Below are 17,194 nucleotides of genomic sequence, written 5' to 3' on the forward strand. Positions count from 1 at the left end.
GAAACAGAGAGTTCCGCAAGGCTGGGTGATATCTCCGGCACTCTACCTCTACCTATCACACATTCCACCCCCTCCAGACGGCATAGAGATCGTATCATATGCGTACGATTTTACAATCATGGCATCAGGCCTAATACCCATTGATGACATCTAGAGATAGGTTAAACATCTTCCTCAACGAACTTGCCTCTTATTTCGCTGCAAGAAATTTGAAGATATCTGCCACCAAATATTCAGCCACATTGTTCACTACATCCATGCATGAGGTTCGTAGGGAGCTGAAAGTGATGGTCGACGGAGTGACAATTCCGGACATCAAGTGTCCCAAAATACACGGTGCCACATTTGACAGCTCTTACAAATTCTTCTCTCATGCCACAGTAATCTTATATACAATATAAAAATCAATTTGTGTTTGTTTGTTTGTTTGTTTGTATGTTTGTGTGTTCCTTATAGACTCAGAAACGGCTGAACCGAAATTTTCACAGATGGTACATATTGACCCCGTGGTGAAAATAGGGTACTACAATTTTTGATATCCCCTTACGCTAATCTTGCGGCCAGATCTTGGAGATGGGTGGTGTGATTTAAGCGAAATTTTGTGTGCTCTCATATAGTACCCTAAAAATAAAAATTTGGTATCCAAATTTCGGATGGGGTACCTAGGGGGGCTGCCCCACCCTAAAACCTACCAAACAAATATTTAGACCAATCACGACAATATGGGACTCAAATGAAAGGTATTTAGGATAAGAAAACGTATCTGATATCCAATTGTCCGACCAAGTGCTAGGGGGACCACCCCAACCCCCATAACACCCCTGAATCGGACATATTTACCGACCATGGCAATATGGGACTAAAATGAAAGGTATTTACGAGTAGAATACGAATCTTATATCCAAATGTGGGACAAAGTTTCTGGGGGTCCACCCCTTCCTCAAAACACCCCCAAACAGGACTTATTTACTGACCATGGTAATATGGGGTTTAATAAAAGGTATTTGAGTGTAGAATTCGAATCTGATATCCAAATATGGGACCAAGTGTTTGAGGGGCCGCCTCTCCCCAAAAGCATCCCCCAACGGGGACAAATTTACGGCCATAGCAATATGGGGCTCAAATGAAAGGTCTTTGGGAGTAAAGCACGAATCTGCTATCAATATTCGGGAAAAGTGTTTATGGGGCCACCCCACCCCCCCAACTAGGAAGTATTTGCTGACTATTGCAATATGAGGATCAAATAAGAGGGTTTTTAGAGTAGAACACGAATCCGATATATATTTTCAAGGCCAACTCACTGAGTGGCCGCCCATCCCTCAAAACACCCCCCAAGCCGATCACGTTTGCCGACTATGGAAATATGCGACTCAAATAAAAAGTATGTGGGAGTAGACCACGTATCTCATATCAACATTAGGGGCCAACAGCCTAGCGGACGTCCCACCACCATAACAACCCCCAAATAGGACGTATTTGCTCACCAAGACAATTTGGGTTTTAAAGAGAGTGGAACTAAATATTCATAGTTTTTAGGGCCAATACCCCAAACCGGACATATTTGCTGACTTTTGCAATAAGGAGTTTAAATGAGATTAGAAAACGAATTTGATATCACATTTTTAAAGGCAATGGCAATATAGGGTTCAAATAAATGATATATAGATATATGAGAATAGAGCACGTTGCTGATATATTTAGAAAAGAGATTAGAAAAGAATTTGATAACCTATTTTGGGGCCATGTGTTTGGGGGACGCCTCATCCTGTAAACTCCTCTTCAGCAAATGGCAATATGGAGTTTAAATAAATGGTATTTGAGACAAGAGCACGATGCTGATATTTTTTCAGGGCCAAGTATCTGGAGGACCACCTTACATCCAAACTTAAATTGGTAGACCAATAAAGATCATATGGGATTCTCATAAAGGCACTTATATTGTTAAACTGTTAGTCAAGCGAAAAGATCTTTAATTGTCGAAAATAAATATTCCAAGGAAACTTTTGTTCCATATAAAGCAAAGGAAGGCGCAGCGGAGCGGGCCCGGGTCAGCTAGTTTGCTATAAAATCAAAAGTTGAAACAAGGTCCTCAAGTCACTTCCCTTCAGTACTTGGCGTGCTGACAAAGAAACCTTGTTGACAACGTACAAAGCAATTGGCCGGTGTGTGGTAGGTTAGCGCCAGTGTGGTCCCGTCAGATTTGTGACACGCAGAGGAATAATATACAGATCTGTCAGAACGTCCTTCGAACTGCGACAGGCTGTCTCCTCAGTTCTCACGTGGACCACCTCCATCAGAAGACAAATATGCTACCAGTACGAAGACATAACTACATGATGTCTGAGCAATACCTTCTGGGCTGTTCTGGCAGAGACTATCCAAATCATCACCTTCTGGATAGGTATTCACCGCCAAGAAAGAAGCCTTAAGGTAGATCTATATGATCTAGAGCGTGAGTTCCAGCGCTACAAGAGAGAACCTCTAGCTGAAGTGCCGTATCAAGCGGGCCTAGACAACATTCATGCAGACATGGTAGCAGAAGCGGTGAATAGCTACCGGGTGAATGTCTTTCTCCTTGGAGAATGACCGCATCCCATTGCACCTGAAGAAGTAGACCTTCTACGGCAAACCAGAGTAGTTCTGGCTCAATTACGTTCCGGCAGATGCAGCAGCCTCAATTCTTACAGAGCAAGGATTAATGCCAACGCCTCAACTATGTTTTTATATCTTAGGAAATATAAAAACTTGTGAATCTCGCGTCATATGCTATCTCACTACCTATAAAGGGTGTTGCAGTTAGGTAACCCAGTTGTCACCAAGGGGATAACTATCCACAGTTGAGATGAAGCAGGAACCCAAATTAGCCCGGGCTTTGCCAATTTTAGCCAATCAGAACCGTCATTAGTTAATATTCCATGTTCCAAATGCAATATCACCATTCACATAAATTGCTTAAATTATTTATAACCGTTAATGGATATCTTATGTGTACTTCAATTCAGAGAATTCTTGCACGAAAATTCTTTGAATTCCTAAATGTCACATAGACTTCAACAATGTTTATTGATTGTGGCAAACACATTTCAATTAAATTCTAAAACCCTTTTCATTTCCAATATTGGTTGACAAGTTTTCAGTCTAAAAATGAATTACGACAAAAACAATGCAATACTCTTCCATCAACAACAATTTCCTATTTAATGAATTGAATAAAGTTTCGTGAAAAATCTGCCAAAATGCATAGAACTTAAAAAAGAGCCAACTTGGATACTGGCAGTCATCAATGAGCCGAAATGCTTGCAACAAATCTGCTACGCTCACCAAGTGCTATGGCAAACATGCAACAGTAATTGGTCGAACTTGACCTTGACATAGCCAGACAGGCATTGAGCATTGCCAAGGCAGCAACTAATTGTAGTTGCAACATGTCAAGATCTTGGCGACTAGCGAAAACTGAAAAATTCATGGGCTACGCTTGAGGGAGATAAATGATGCCATAGACATTAAGACGGTTTGTTTTCTAAAAATAGTCTTCCATACGGCCATCGAAAAAAAATTTTTTACTCACCAAACATATGCCTCTTTACTGGTGATTTTATCTGCTTTGGGTATTTTGTAAGACCTCGACAATCAACAGCCATGATCAACTGGTTAATGCTGCTTTGAGGAGATATCGAAGTCACTTTCAATTTACGATACAGCCAGAGATGCCAGCTCGCTTTTAGTGTGCTAAGGAAACGTTGAAATACACAAGCAACATGACATCATGTTGCTAGTGGCTAGTTGTTGCGGATTGTTGAATGGTTGCATGAATAGATATGCATTTCATTAGCATTATCTGGAGACAAGTGGAGGTTGTACTTGTCAAGTGATACATGCATTGTCCAGTGTAGCTAGGAGACCATAGTGTTTTATGTGCTCTGAATACAGCCGGTTGTCGGTCGGTCTGTCTGTCCGCATGTCTTGGTGTGTTAAGTTTCAATTTTGAACATATTTGTTGATATATTTCGCTACTGGGCACCGCAAGACTTAACCATTGCCGCAAACTGGCAATGGATATCCTTTATTAAACGGGTTTTAATCGATTTTGTGTTAAGATCGTAAATTGTGCTGGTGTAATTGTATAAATGTATCAAATGGAATGATATGAATCGAAGAGGCGGTATGCATCTTGATTTAAAATTTTTTTTTAATTACATTTCAAATAAAAGCAATAAACAATTCAATCAGTTTATGGTATCGTTTGACTTGTATACGATACAATTTTTTTTTGGAAGTGGAGTGATGAGCAGTGAAGCTTCCCTTTCCTTTCTGCAAGGGTACTTAAACTACACTTTCCATTCTGAAAGGGTATTGAAACTACACTTTCATTTTCGATAGGGTACTGCAACTTACCTTTCCTCTCTGAAAGGGTAAAGAAACTACCCATTTCCTTCCTGAAAAGGCAGTGAAACTAACCCTTTCTTTTTGAAAGGGTACTGAAACTAAAATATAGTCTTCACTTTCCTTTGGGAAGGCGTGCTAAAACATTCCAAAAAGATACTAAAACTATCCTTTCCTTTAGGAAAGGGTCTTTCTTTTCTGAATGGTCACTGAAACTATACTTTCCCAAAAGAAAGTTTGGAAAAGGGTACTAAAACTTCCCTTTGATTGGTGAAAGGGTACTAAAGCTTCCCTTCGTTGGTGAAAAGTTACTAAAACTACCCTTTCGATAAGGAAAGGGTACCTCAACTACCCTTGCGTTTGGGAAAGAGTACTATAACTAACCCTTGGTTTGGGAAAGGGTACTAAAACTACCCTTTCGTTTAGGAAAGGGTACAACTACACTTCTGTTTGAGGGGGTTCTTAAACCACCCTTTCTTTTTGGAAAGGGCAATAAAACTACCCTTTTCTTTGGGAAAGGGTATCAAAAATGCCAAAAGAAAGGGTATCAAAACATTCCTTTCGTTTGAAAAAGGGCACTTAAACTTCCATTTGATTGGGGAAAGGGTACTTAAACTAACCCTTGGTTTGGAACAGGGTACTAAAACTACCCTTCTTTTAGAGGAGGTTCTAAAATCGCACCCCTTCTTTTTGGAAAGGGCAATAAAACTACATTTTTCTTTGGGAAAGGGTATTAACCCTGTCTTTTTCTTTGGGGCAGGGTACTAAAACTACCCTTTCCTTTGGTATAGAGCAATAAAACTATCCTTTTCAATAAGAAAGGGTAATAAAACTACAGTTTCATTTAAGAAAGGATATTAAAACTATCCTTTCATATAAGAAAAGGTACTAAAATTACCCTTTCCTTTGGGAACGACTTTTCCTTTCTGAAAGGGTTCAGAAACTACCCTTTCCTATGGGAAAGGGAACAAATACAACCCTTTCCTTTGGGAAAGAGGACAAATTATTTTCTTCCCTTTGGGTAAGGGAACAAATACTACCCTCTCCATTGGGAAAGGGTACTAATATTACCCTTTCTTTTGGGAAGGTAGTTTAGGTTATGTTGAAAAGAGAGTGCAGATATTAATCCGCCTTATGCTACTATGGACATACATCTAAGCCAGTAATCGGCTTGTTGTGAGCTCTAAAAACTATAAAGTAACCTCTAAAAAGAAAATTTTAAGTTAGAAATTCCTCGCCACTTAGAAAATCGTTAATTGTTTTCAATACCACTCCCCCAAGTTGGTTCATGTCTGGTATTCTGTCCTCACCTAAATGCCGGTATCTGTTAGACGCGAAAACTAGGCAATGTCAAAGAAAATGCTCCAATGTCTTATCATCTTCACCCCAAGCCCTATACATGCTATTACTTGCCGCACCAATCTTGCACAAGTGAGGTCATAGCCCTATGTGTCCCGTTATGATACCAACATCTATACTGACCTTCTTTTTACTTCCTTTCACTAATAGCCTCGTCTTCTCACAATCAGCATCCCCCCATAGGATTTTGGCCGTCCTACCGACCGTTTCGCTGTTCCACAATGTTGCATGCGCTTTCGTCGCCCACTCCCTTAACTCGGACTGCGTCGACCCGAAAGGCTTCGGGTTAACGAAGTTTATCGATGGCAGTTCTCTGGCCTTCACTGTCTAATCGCCTCCTTTTTATTCTCTCTTACTCCGTTATGGCCCGGCACCCAAAGTATGCGGATTAAGCCTTCCTCAGAGATGGCGTTTATCTCCTTCTTACACTGCAAGACTGTTCGTGACCTTACCGTCCTGGTTGTTATTGCCTTTATGGCAATTTTACTGTCAGTAAAGATGTTCACACTCGATGTCACCACACCACTTCACATATTCCATGATCGCCTGGATCTCCGCCTGCAGGACCGTTTAATGGTCAGGCAGTCTAAAACAGATCTCAGTCCCTGGGTTGCCAATGTAGACCCCCATTGCCACTCTGTCCTCTAGCTTTGATCCATCCGTGTAACATAATCTTCCAGATGGCAATACTAGGGTTCCGTCAATCCAAGACTGTGCCGATGGCAGCAGTGCCTCGCACTCGACTTCAAGGTTCATCTCAGGTATCCGATCGGAAACCTCTTCCCTTCCTTCCAGGTTTCCTATCGTCGCCTCGATTGTACCTCGATGGTATGAGCTGCTCCCATCCTCAATCCATTCCCCTATAGCCCCTCAGTCTCATAGCCGCAGTGACTGCCTCACGCTTAATCTGCATGTCAATGGGTCGGATATCTAGAATAGTCTCCAGTGTCCTAGTGGGCATGGTCCTCATCGCTCCGCCTATGCCAAGACAACATTTTCTCTGAACCTGTTGTAGGGTTCATATTTTGCACTTTTTCTCCATAGGAGTCCACCGAACTACTGAGGCGTAAGTAAGCATTGGTCTAATCACGATCCTGTAGACCCAGTATACTATCCTCGGACTCAGGCCCCTTTTCGGGCCGTAGGCTACATAGTGCCCAACATCTGTGAGCCTTCTCAGTATGCTCCTGAATGTGACACTTCCAATTCAGTTTCCTGTCCAAGATCACACCTAAGTATTTGACCTTGTCAGACATTGAAATCGCCTTATTGAGGAGACGTGGTGCGTTAAATTGGCCCACCTTCGTCTTCCTCGTGTACAGGCGTATTTCAGTCTTCCCTGGGTTAACATTGAGACCTATGGGTCTAGCCCATTCATATGCCATATGCAAGACCCTTTCGGTCATTCAGCATAGCTCATTCGGATCCTAACTCCTTAGAAGTATTATAACATTGTCTGCGTAGCAGACGGGTTCAAATCCCTCCTCAGTCAGCATCCGTAATAGGTCATTTATGGTGTTCACCCATAGGAGTGGCGAAAAAATGCCCCTCTGTGGCGTGCCTTGTGCCACTTTCTCCCTTATATAAGGTTGCCCAAAAAATAATTGCGGATTTTTCATATAGTCGGCGTTGACAAATTTTTTCACAGCTTGTGACTCTGTAATTGCATTCTTTCTTCTGTCAGTTATCAGCTGTTACTTTTAGCTTGCTTAGAAAAAAGTGTAAAAAAAGTATGTGTGATTAAAGTTCATTCTAAGTCTTATTAAAAATGCATTTACTTTCTTTTAAAAAATCCGCAATTACTTTTTGGGCAACCAAATATATATGCCATGGGACACACAATTTATCCACCTGTTCCATAGCATATGGTTTATCCAGTCTCTAAGGACCGGGTCCACCCGTTATTGGTCTAAGGATTGTTAAAAGCTCCCTCGATGTCAATGAGTACCGCCAGGGTGTACGTTTTGACATCGAAGGAGTCTACTATTTTATGCACAACCTCGTGCAGGGCTGTCTCCACCGACCTTTCTTGACATAGGCATTCCGTTTGTATTTGAGCAGTTCGCTGCATGTCCTACTCTTTATCATGGTGTCCACAATACGTTCCATGGTTTTGAGTAGAAAGGACGTAAGGCTTATGGGTCTGTAGGCCCTTGGTGTCGCAAAACTTACCTTGCAGTATTTGGGTATAAACACCACCCATGCCTGCTGCCAGACTTTCGGAGTATATGCAAGTCCTAGGCACTTTGTGAAAATTTTGGCCAGATGAGGCGCCAGATGGTCTGCCTCTTTCTCTTGTAATGCCGGAAATATCCCATCAGGTCCGGGTGACTTAAATGGTTTGAAGCTACTCAAGGATTCTTTCACCATAAATTCCGTAATTTTAAGCCTTCGATCAACGTCATTATTCCAAGATTCCAGTGTCTCCGTGGGTCCAGTCGTATTCTGTGGAAAATGGGTTTTCAACAATACTATTGGGAAAGTGAAATTTTTTTAACCTTTCATTTGAGAAAGGGCATTGTATTTAAGCTTCCGTATAGGAAGGGAACTTTTGATACCCTTTGCTTTAGGAAAGTTTACTTTGGAAACCATTTGCTGTATGACAGGGTTCTTTGGCTTCCCTTTTGTTGGGAAAGGTTACTTAACCTATCTTTGTCTTTGATAAAGTTTACTTAAACTAGCTTTCCTATGAGAATGTTTACTTAAAATACCTTTCCTATGAGAAAGTTTACTAAAACTAACTTTTCTTTCTTTCTTTGGAAAAGGGTACTTAAACTACCCTTTCATTTGGGAAAGGCTATTTAAACTATCCTTTCAATTGGGAAAGAGTACTGAAACTACCCTTTAATTTTTGAAAGGGGATCAATACAACCCTTTTATTTCAGTAAAGGGTACTAAAACTATCCTTTTATTGTGGGAAAGAGTACTAAAACTACTCTTTCCGTTGGGAAAAGATACTAAAATTGGCATTTTCTGTTTGGAAAGGGTTCTAAAACTAGCCCTTCTTTTAGGAAAGTGTACTTAGGTTACTAAAACTTTCCTTTTCTTTGAGAAAGTGTACTGAAACTATCATCTCCTTTGGAAAAAGGTACCTAAACTAGCCTATCTTTTGTGCACGGGTGCTAAAACTGACCTTTCCTTTGGGAAAGGGTACTCAAACCACCTTCAAACTGCCATAAACGGTAGTGTTTAACTCAAACGAATGACTTTAATATTTTTCTCTGTATTTTCTTGTTATTCATAAAGCAATTCAACAATTTCTCGTTTTCCAACTAGCCAACTTTTTGCACTACTGGCAAAGTTTCAAAACTACAAAAGACTGGGCCACAGTCAGACAGTTATCGATTTAATTTATGTGACTGCAACAAAAAGATATCAAAAACAGGATGCAAGGATTAGAAGGCAAAAGAAATGGCACCAAAGCCCACACATTTATCATTCCGAAGAATGTGCTTGCTTTTTGATGCCAGAAACCAGTCACATTTGTTTGGGTTTGTGAACCATGCATAGTGGAAGTGAGTCAATTTATGACTACCAATCTTGTAAACCGGAAAAAATTTTTGTTTGCCATGTGTAGGCAAACGCTTAAGAAAACTGTTAAGATAATTGCTTAATAATTGGTCAAGTGTTTGGATTATCTTCAACGTAAAACGAGTGTTTAAATTTAGAAAAGTGTGATGATTTTATTATTTAACATTAAAGTGGAAAAGGTGATAAATTCGACAGTGGAGAGGATTGATAAGTTCTTCTATTCAAAAAGGATTTAGATAGCCAAATCAGATAAAAATTGCGGCTTCCAGGAGCTCAAGAAATCAAATCTGGAGATCGGTTTATATTGGAGCTATATCTAAATCTGAACTGATATGGTCCATTTGCAATCCCCAACGACCTACATCCATATAAGGTATCTGTGCAAAATTTCAAGCGGCTAGCTTAACATGTTCGACCGCTATCTTGATTTCGGCAGACGGATGGACGGGCATGGCTTGAACGACTCAGAACATCGAGAGGATCAATAATATATATACCTGATGGGGTCTTAGACGAATATTTCGTGGTGTTACAAACGGAATGACTAGGCTAGTATACCCTCGTTCTATGGTGGTGGGTATAAAAAATAATTTTTTGTTTGCAATATTTTGGTAAGCTTTTTCTACACCTACCACCATTCGAAATTACAGTGTACATAGATGTGAATTATGCGAATAGTAATCGCTTGCACATATCACTATATTATGGACCAGTGGTCTCCAAATGAAACGGTTGGCAAGTGCGGTTGCCAGGTGCATGTGCTTTAACCAGTTTATTATCGCCCACACATACAGATTTAAGGATACCTTAAAATATCCCTCTTGAGATAAATCAAAAAACAAGTGAAAAGGGGTTAAGTTCGGCCAGGTCGAATTTTTGATACTCACCACCTCGGGTATATATGTAAACCACCTTTCGTCAAAATCCGGTGAAAATGTATACGTTATGCCCCATAGCAGCCATAACGAAATAAGTTCCGATTTGGACCATATACTAATAAGTAAAAGTCATTGTTCAATTGTGTATAACAAAATATTGGTCTTTTTAGTGGCTATATCTAAAAATAAACCAATCTGAACCATATACGACACGGATGTCGAAAAACCTCACATAAGTCACTGTGTCAAATTTCAGAGAAATCGGTTTATAAATGCGCCTTTTATGACGCCAGGTCTTTAAATCGAGTTATCGGTTTATATGACAGTTGTATCCAAATCTTGACCGATTTGGGCCAAGTTGCAGAAAAATTTCGAAGACCCTAACACAACTCACTGTTCCAAATTTCGTCGACATCGAACAATAAATGCGCCTTTTATGGGCCTAAAACCTTAAATCGAGAGATCGATCTATATTGCAGCTAAATCCAAATCTGGACCGATCTGGGCCAAATTTATGGGCTCAAGACTTTAAATCGAGAGATCAGTCTATATGGCAGCTATATCAAAATCTGGACCGATCTGGGCCAAATTTAAGAAGGATATCGACTGGTTTAACAAAACTCACTGTCCCAAATTTCAGCAAAATCGGATAATAAACGTGGCTTTTATAGGACTAAGACCCTAAATCGGAGGATCGGTCAATATGGCAGCTATATCCAAATCTAGACCGATCTGAGCCAAATTGAAGAAGAATGTCGAAGGTCCTAACATAACAAATTTTTCCAAATTTGGGCGACATCGGACAATAAATGCGCCTTTTATGGGCTCAAAACTTTAAATCGAGAGATCGTTCTACATGGCCGCTATATCCAAATCTGAACCAATCTGTGCCATATTGCAGAAGTATGTCAAGGGGCTTAACTTAACTCACTGTCCCAAATTTCGGAGACATCAGACAATATATACTCCTTTTATGGGCGCAAGACCTTAAATCGAGGGATCGGTCTATATGGCAGCTATATCCAAATCTGTACCGATCTGGGCCAAATTGAAGAAGTATGTCGAAGGGTCTAATACAACTCACTGTTTTAAGTTTCAGAAAAATCGGACAATAACTCCGCCTTTTATAAGCCTAAGACCTTAATTCTAGAGATCGGTCTATATGGCAGCTATATCCAAATCTGGACCGATCTGGTCCATATTGCAGAAAGATGTCGAGGGGCCATAACTAACATGACTCTTTGTCCCAATATTTAGAAAAATCGGATAATAAATGTGGCTTTTAAGGGCCTAAGACCCCAAATCGGCGGATTGGTCTATATGGGGGCTATATAAAGATATAGTCCGATATAGCCCATCTTCAAACTTAACCTGCTTATGGACAGAAAAAGAATCTGTGCAATGTTTCAGCTCAATATCTCTAGTTTTAAAGACTGTAGCGTGATTTCAACAGACAATCGGACGGACATGGCTAGATCATTTTAGATTTTTACGCTGTTCAAGAATATATATGTACTTTATAGGGTCGAAAATGGATATTTCGATGTGTTGCAAACGGAATGACAAAACGAATATGCCACCATCATTCGGTGGTGGGTATGAAAAACACTGCTCGTTGCAGTTTTTTTTTTAAGTCTTCTATCCCAACTCTATCACTAGTTGACAAATACACGACCATTCAGTTATTGATGGCTATGAGAGTGACACTGGCAATTAATTTGATTTAAAAATGCATGGAGGTGTTACTCCCAAAGATGCTTCTATCAGCCATTGTAGAGGCTGCCTTGGAAGTATACGAGTATAGCTATTATAGCTTCTATAAAGCTTGAGCTTATTCTGGATTTGAACAATAGGTGCTGCATGTGGAAGTTTCGGCATGCAAAATTCATTCATCCACAATCTAGGGTAGGTAGTATATGACAGTGGGAGTGTTATCAGTGATTCGTAGTATTTTAAACTCAATGAAGAGTGAATGGGCACGGTGTGGGTGTTGGTTTTATTCTCTCTCGGGTCAACAGAGCTTTTCTCATTCACTAGGCCATTAATAGAATAAAAGAATCAATGAATTCGCCTTTGTCCATGCAGATGAAAAAATTTTCAAAAAATGGGTAACATTTAAACGTGTCTAATGTCCTTCTTGTTGACTCGATTCCGGCAACACACACCCATTCACGAAGGGACGTTTGTTGTTTCATTTTGGAGTAAAATATCGACCAACTATGGTTTGCTAGAGAAATTGTTAAATGGTTCATAAACAAATTGTGGTGGAAAGTAAAGTGAACTAATTGCTTTTTTAGATTATTTTATATGTTCATATGAGCATTTGCCTTATGGCTTTTGAAAATTTAAGATACTACTTTTTATACCCTCCAGCATAGGATGGGGGTATACTAATTTCATAATTCTGTTTGTAACACCTCGAAATATGCGTCTGAGATCCCATAAAGTACATACATATATTCTTGATCGTCATGTCATTTTAAGTCGATCTAGCCATGTCCGTCTGTCCGTCTCTTTGTCGAAAGCACGCTAACTTTCGAAGGAGTAAAGCTAGCCGCTTGAAAATTTGCACAAATACTTTTTATTAGTGTAGGTCTATTGGTATTGTAAATGGGCCAAATCGGTCCATGTTTTGATGTAGCTGCCATATAAACCGATCTTGGGTCTTGACTTTTTAAGCCTCTAGAGGGCGCAATTCTCGTCCGATTTGACTAAAACTTTGCACGTGATTTTTTGGTATCACTTTCAACAACTCTGCTAAGTATTTTTCAAATCGGTCCATGTTTTGATATAGCTGCCGTATAAACCTATCTTGGGTCTTGACTTCATGAACCTCTAGAGGGCGCAATTCTCGTCCGATTTGACTGAAATTTTGCACGTAGTGTTTTGGTATCACTTCCAACAACTGTGTCATGTATGGTTCAAATCGGTTCATATGATATAGCTGTCATATAATCGATCTTGGATCTTGACTTTTTGAGCCAATAGAGCGCGCAATTCTCATCCGATTTTGCTTAAATTTTGCATGAGGTGTTTTGTTATGACTTTCAATAACTGTGCTGAGTATAGCGCGAATCGGTGTACAAACTGATACAGTTGCAATATAAACCGATCTGGGATCTTGACTTCTTGAGCCACTAGAGGGCGCAATTCTCATCCGATTTGGAAGAAATTTTTTACAACGGCTTCTCTCATGACCTTCTACATACGTGTCTTATATGGTCTGAATCGATCAATAGCTTGATGCAGCTCCTATATAAACCTATCTCCCGATTCTTCTTCTTGAGCCCCTACAAGGTGCAATTCTTATCCGAATGAAATGAAATATTACACAATGACTTCTACAATGTTCAGCATTCATTTATGGTCCGAGTCGGACTATAACTTGATATAGCTCCAATAGCATAAAAGTTCTTATTCAATATTCTTTGTTTGTCTAAAAAGAACACATAGAACTCGACAAATGCGATCCATGGTGGAGGGTATATAAGATTCAGCCCGGCCGAACTTAGCACGCTCTCACTTGTTTCTAATGTTCTCGCCAGGATTTCAACGTCATAGGTGGACATGCTTATTGTTCTGTAATGCGTCTGCATGTTTTACTCCAGAATTTTGAGAATTCTATAATTTTGTTTGATGTACTTATTTGAAATTTATTTAATAATTGAAATACCAACAACAAGCTGAAAAAACTTGGCACATTTCATGATTTATTGATGTTGTGGGATTTTCTTTTTTGCAAAAACTACAACCAAAATTAAAGGTTTTTGTCAGAGCATATTTATATGTAGCGTTTCAAAAAAAATTAAAATGTGTTTTCGTTAAATTTGGCAAGTTATTTAAATAGGCAATTACTTAAATGTAGCTGCAGAAAAACTTAAGAACATTGAAATGACGATATGGAATTTTGACACGCAATATAACATAAAGAGTATTTAAATGTAGTTTTGGGGTTGGCATCCTGTTTTGGTTTCGGGACCGTTGTGAAGAAGTTAAAACAAACATCAGACAGTCTATCGAAAACGAATAAGCAATACTCGTAGAAAAAAGTTTACTGAAAATAGCAATGACTGTCTGCTGAAAATTAGTAGTTAATTTTGCTGCTTTGTAGCAGTAGATCTGCCATTACAGCAGTAGTTCTGCAATTTCAGAGCAGCAGGCTTACTACTGATCACATAACCTGATACTATAGCTCCAATAATATGTGCAATTTTTAACCATTATTCTTTGTTTTGCCTACAAACAGATACCAAAGAACTTGACAAATACCATCCATGGTGGAGGGTATATAACATTCGGCCCAGCCGAAATTAGCATGCTTTTACTTGTTAAATTTTAAAATGTAAATCACATATATTATAGATGGTTACAGGCGACTGGCTAAGATTTCATGCAAGATACTATACAATTGTATGCTGAACAAAATTTGATACCCATATTGTATTGAACTTACCAATTAGGGAAACTCGACCATATCTCAATATCTTACCTAAAAAACAAAACAAAAAATTAGTTTACTTAATAGTTAAGTAACCCTTCTTAGTATAGGCATAAGTAGCAAAAGAAGCTAAAAGATGTATATAGATGTTTAGTATGGTGGGATCAAACCTAATACACCCTCTATCATGAATAAGAAAAACATCATAACTTTATTTTTCGAACATATTCTAGCTCGAGATCATGTTCAATGTGTTTATGTAAAGAATAGCATAGCAAAGAACTTATAAAATCTAGACAAGTGTGTGCTGTTTTCGAAACACGTTGGCAGGCATGGTAGATCGCGATTTCTGATCCGACCATCACAGGATGGGGCTATACTAATCTAGTCATTCCGTTTGTAACACCTCGAAATATTGATCTGCGTCTCCTAAAGTATATATATATATATATATATATATATATATATATATATATATATATATATATATATATATATATATATATATATGTATTCAATCTAGCCATGTCCGTCCGTTCGAAATCACGAAAGCGGTAAAGCTATCCACTTGAAATTTTGCGCAAAATACTTAATATTGATGTAGGTCGTTGGAGATTGCAAATAGGCCATATCGGTTCAGATTTATATATAGCTCCCAAATAAACCGATCTCCAGATTTGACTTCTTGAGCCTCGGGAAGCCACAAGTTTCGTCAGATTTGGCTGAAATTTTGCACGTAGTGTTTTGTTATGACTCTCAACAACTGTGACATGTACGGTCTAAATCGGTTTATAGCCTGATAAAGCTCCCATATAAAACGGTAACCCCATTTAACTTCTTCAGCCCCTGAAAGCCACAAACTTGAATCGATTTGGCTGAAATTTTGCATGTAGTGTTCTGTTATGACTTTAAACAACTGTGTCATGTACGATCCAAATCGGTCTATAATCTGAAATAGCTCTCATATAAACCGATCTTCCGATTTGACTTCTTGAGTCCCTGGAAGCCATAAATTTCGTCTGATTTGGTTGAAATTTTGCACATAGTGTTCTGTTATGACTTCCAACAACATATGGTTTATATGATCTACCGACTTGATTTCTTGAGCCCCTGGAGGCAACAAATTTCGTCTGTTTTGGCCGAAATTTTGAACATAGTGTTTTGTTATGGCTTTCAACAACTGTGTCAAGTACGGTCCAAGTCGGTATATAACCTGATATAGCTTCCATATAAACCGATCTTCTGATTTGGCTTCTTGAGCCCTTACACAACTTCCAAGAACTGTGTTAAGAACGGTTCAAATCAGTCAATAATCTGATATAGTATATGATATAGCGATTTCCCGATATGAGTTCTTTCTTGAGCCCCTACTAGCCGCAATTTTTGTCCCATATGGCTGAAATTTTTTTAATGATGTTCTGTAACGACAACAACTGTGACAAGTACGGTCTAAATCAGTCAATAACCTGATATAGCTCCCATATAAACCAGTCTGTCGATAATCCTTGTTTGGTTCCCAGAAGCTTTAATTGTTGCTGGTTTGACAGAAGTTTGGTATGTAGAATAAAATTATGCCCTACAACTAAATTTAGTTTGCATACATTTTTAGCAGGGTCCAGGGTGGTGGGTTCCAAAGACTCGGCCTGGCCGAACTTAACACGCTTTTACTTGTTAATTTTAAGATATCTCTATCCCCAAAATTACCAATTCTAAATTTCAAAAAATTAGGTCCCTTCAATAACAGTAAACTTTTTTGCTACTTTTACCTCATACGTCAGCAAAAACCTTCCAAATTTCTTAGCTTATTTGTAAAATTAATTTCCATCTTCTTAACAGCAACCCATGTTTAGGCTTTATTATAGCTCAAACAAATGGCCAACCAACACATTTCTTGCGAGAAATGCTTTCAATTCATATCAAATGTAATGTCATTCAAAAGAAAACGAAAAGGTATTTCGCATGTGCCACGGGTACCTGTAAAGATAGAAACTTAGTCAGCATTTCCAATAGTGACAATCGTCATGTGATCATAACATAACGACAGACTACGAGCCTTCCTCCAAACCGTCTTAAGTAATTGTTGCCATTAGCTTAAATTCTTCCAAGACGATGATGATGAAATTCACCAAACCTGTCAAAATGGTCAAAAAGGCGGCAATATGAGCAACCTACTATCTCTCCCATGTAATGTCTATTGGAGCATATAAAGTATAATGTGGATAATTTGTCTTCGTGCCCCCAATACATTGTTGAGGCCATTTAGCAGAAAGCACCAATGAATGTAAGAAAATTGTGACAAAAACAACCACGAAAAATTGCTTACATAGACAACCGAGCGGGATATCTGTAAATGGTGTTGGCAATGAAATTGTGCATGGGCTGTGTGTGTGGGTTGGATAAACAAGGAAACATATAATGGGTAGCTCTAAAGGATTAGTTAAAGTTATGTATGTAGTTCAGTGTCAGCCGAGCAATACTGCTAACTACTTGAATTCAGCTTGTCTGACTATACTTAACAAACGATTCCTAGCTTGTTATGTCGTTTGCAACACGTATATATATATACTAGCTGACCCGGGCCCGCTCCGCTGCGCCTTCTTTTAGT

General features: G+C 39.0%; 1 protein-coding gene across 3 annotated transcripts in view; it reads right to left on the bottom strand.

The window, feature by feature from the left end:
- Positions 1-17,194, bottom strand: part of LOC106082738 (vascular endothelial growth factor receptor 1) — a 291,986-nt gene that overhangs the window by 134,603 nt on the left and 140,189 nt on the right. The window lies entirely within an intron of this gene.

Source organism: Stomoxys calcitrans, chromosome 3, assembly GCF_963082655.1.
Source record: "Stomoxys calcitrans chromosome 3, idStoCalc2.1, whole genome shotgun sequence".
Taxonomy (NCBI): domain Eukaryota; kingdom Metazoa; phylum Arthropoda; class Insecta; order Diptera; family Muscidae; genus Stomoxys; species Stomoxys calcitrans.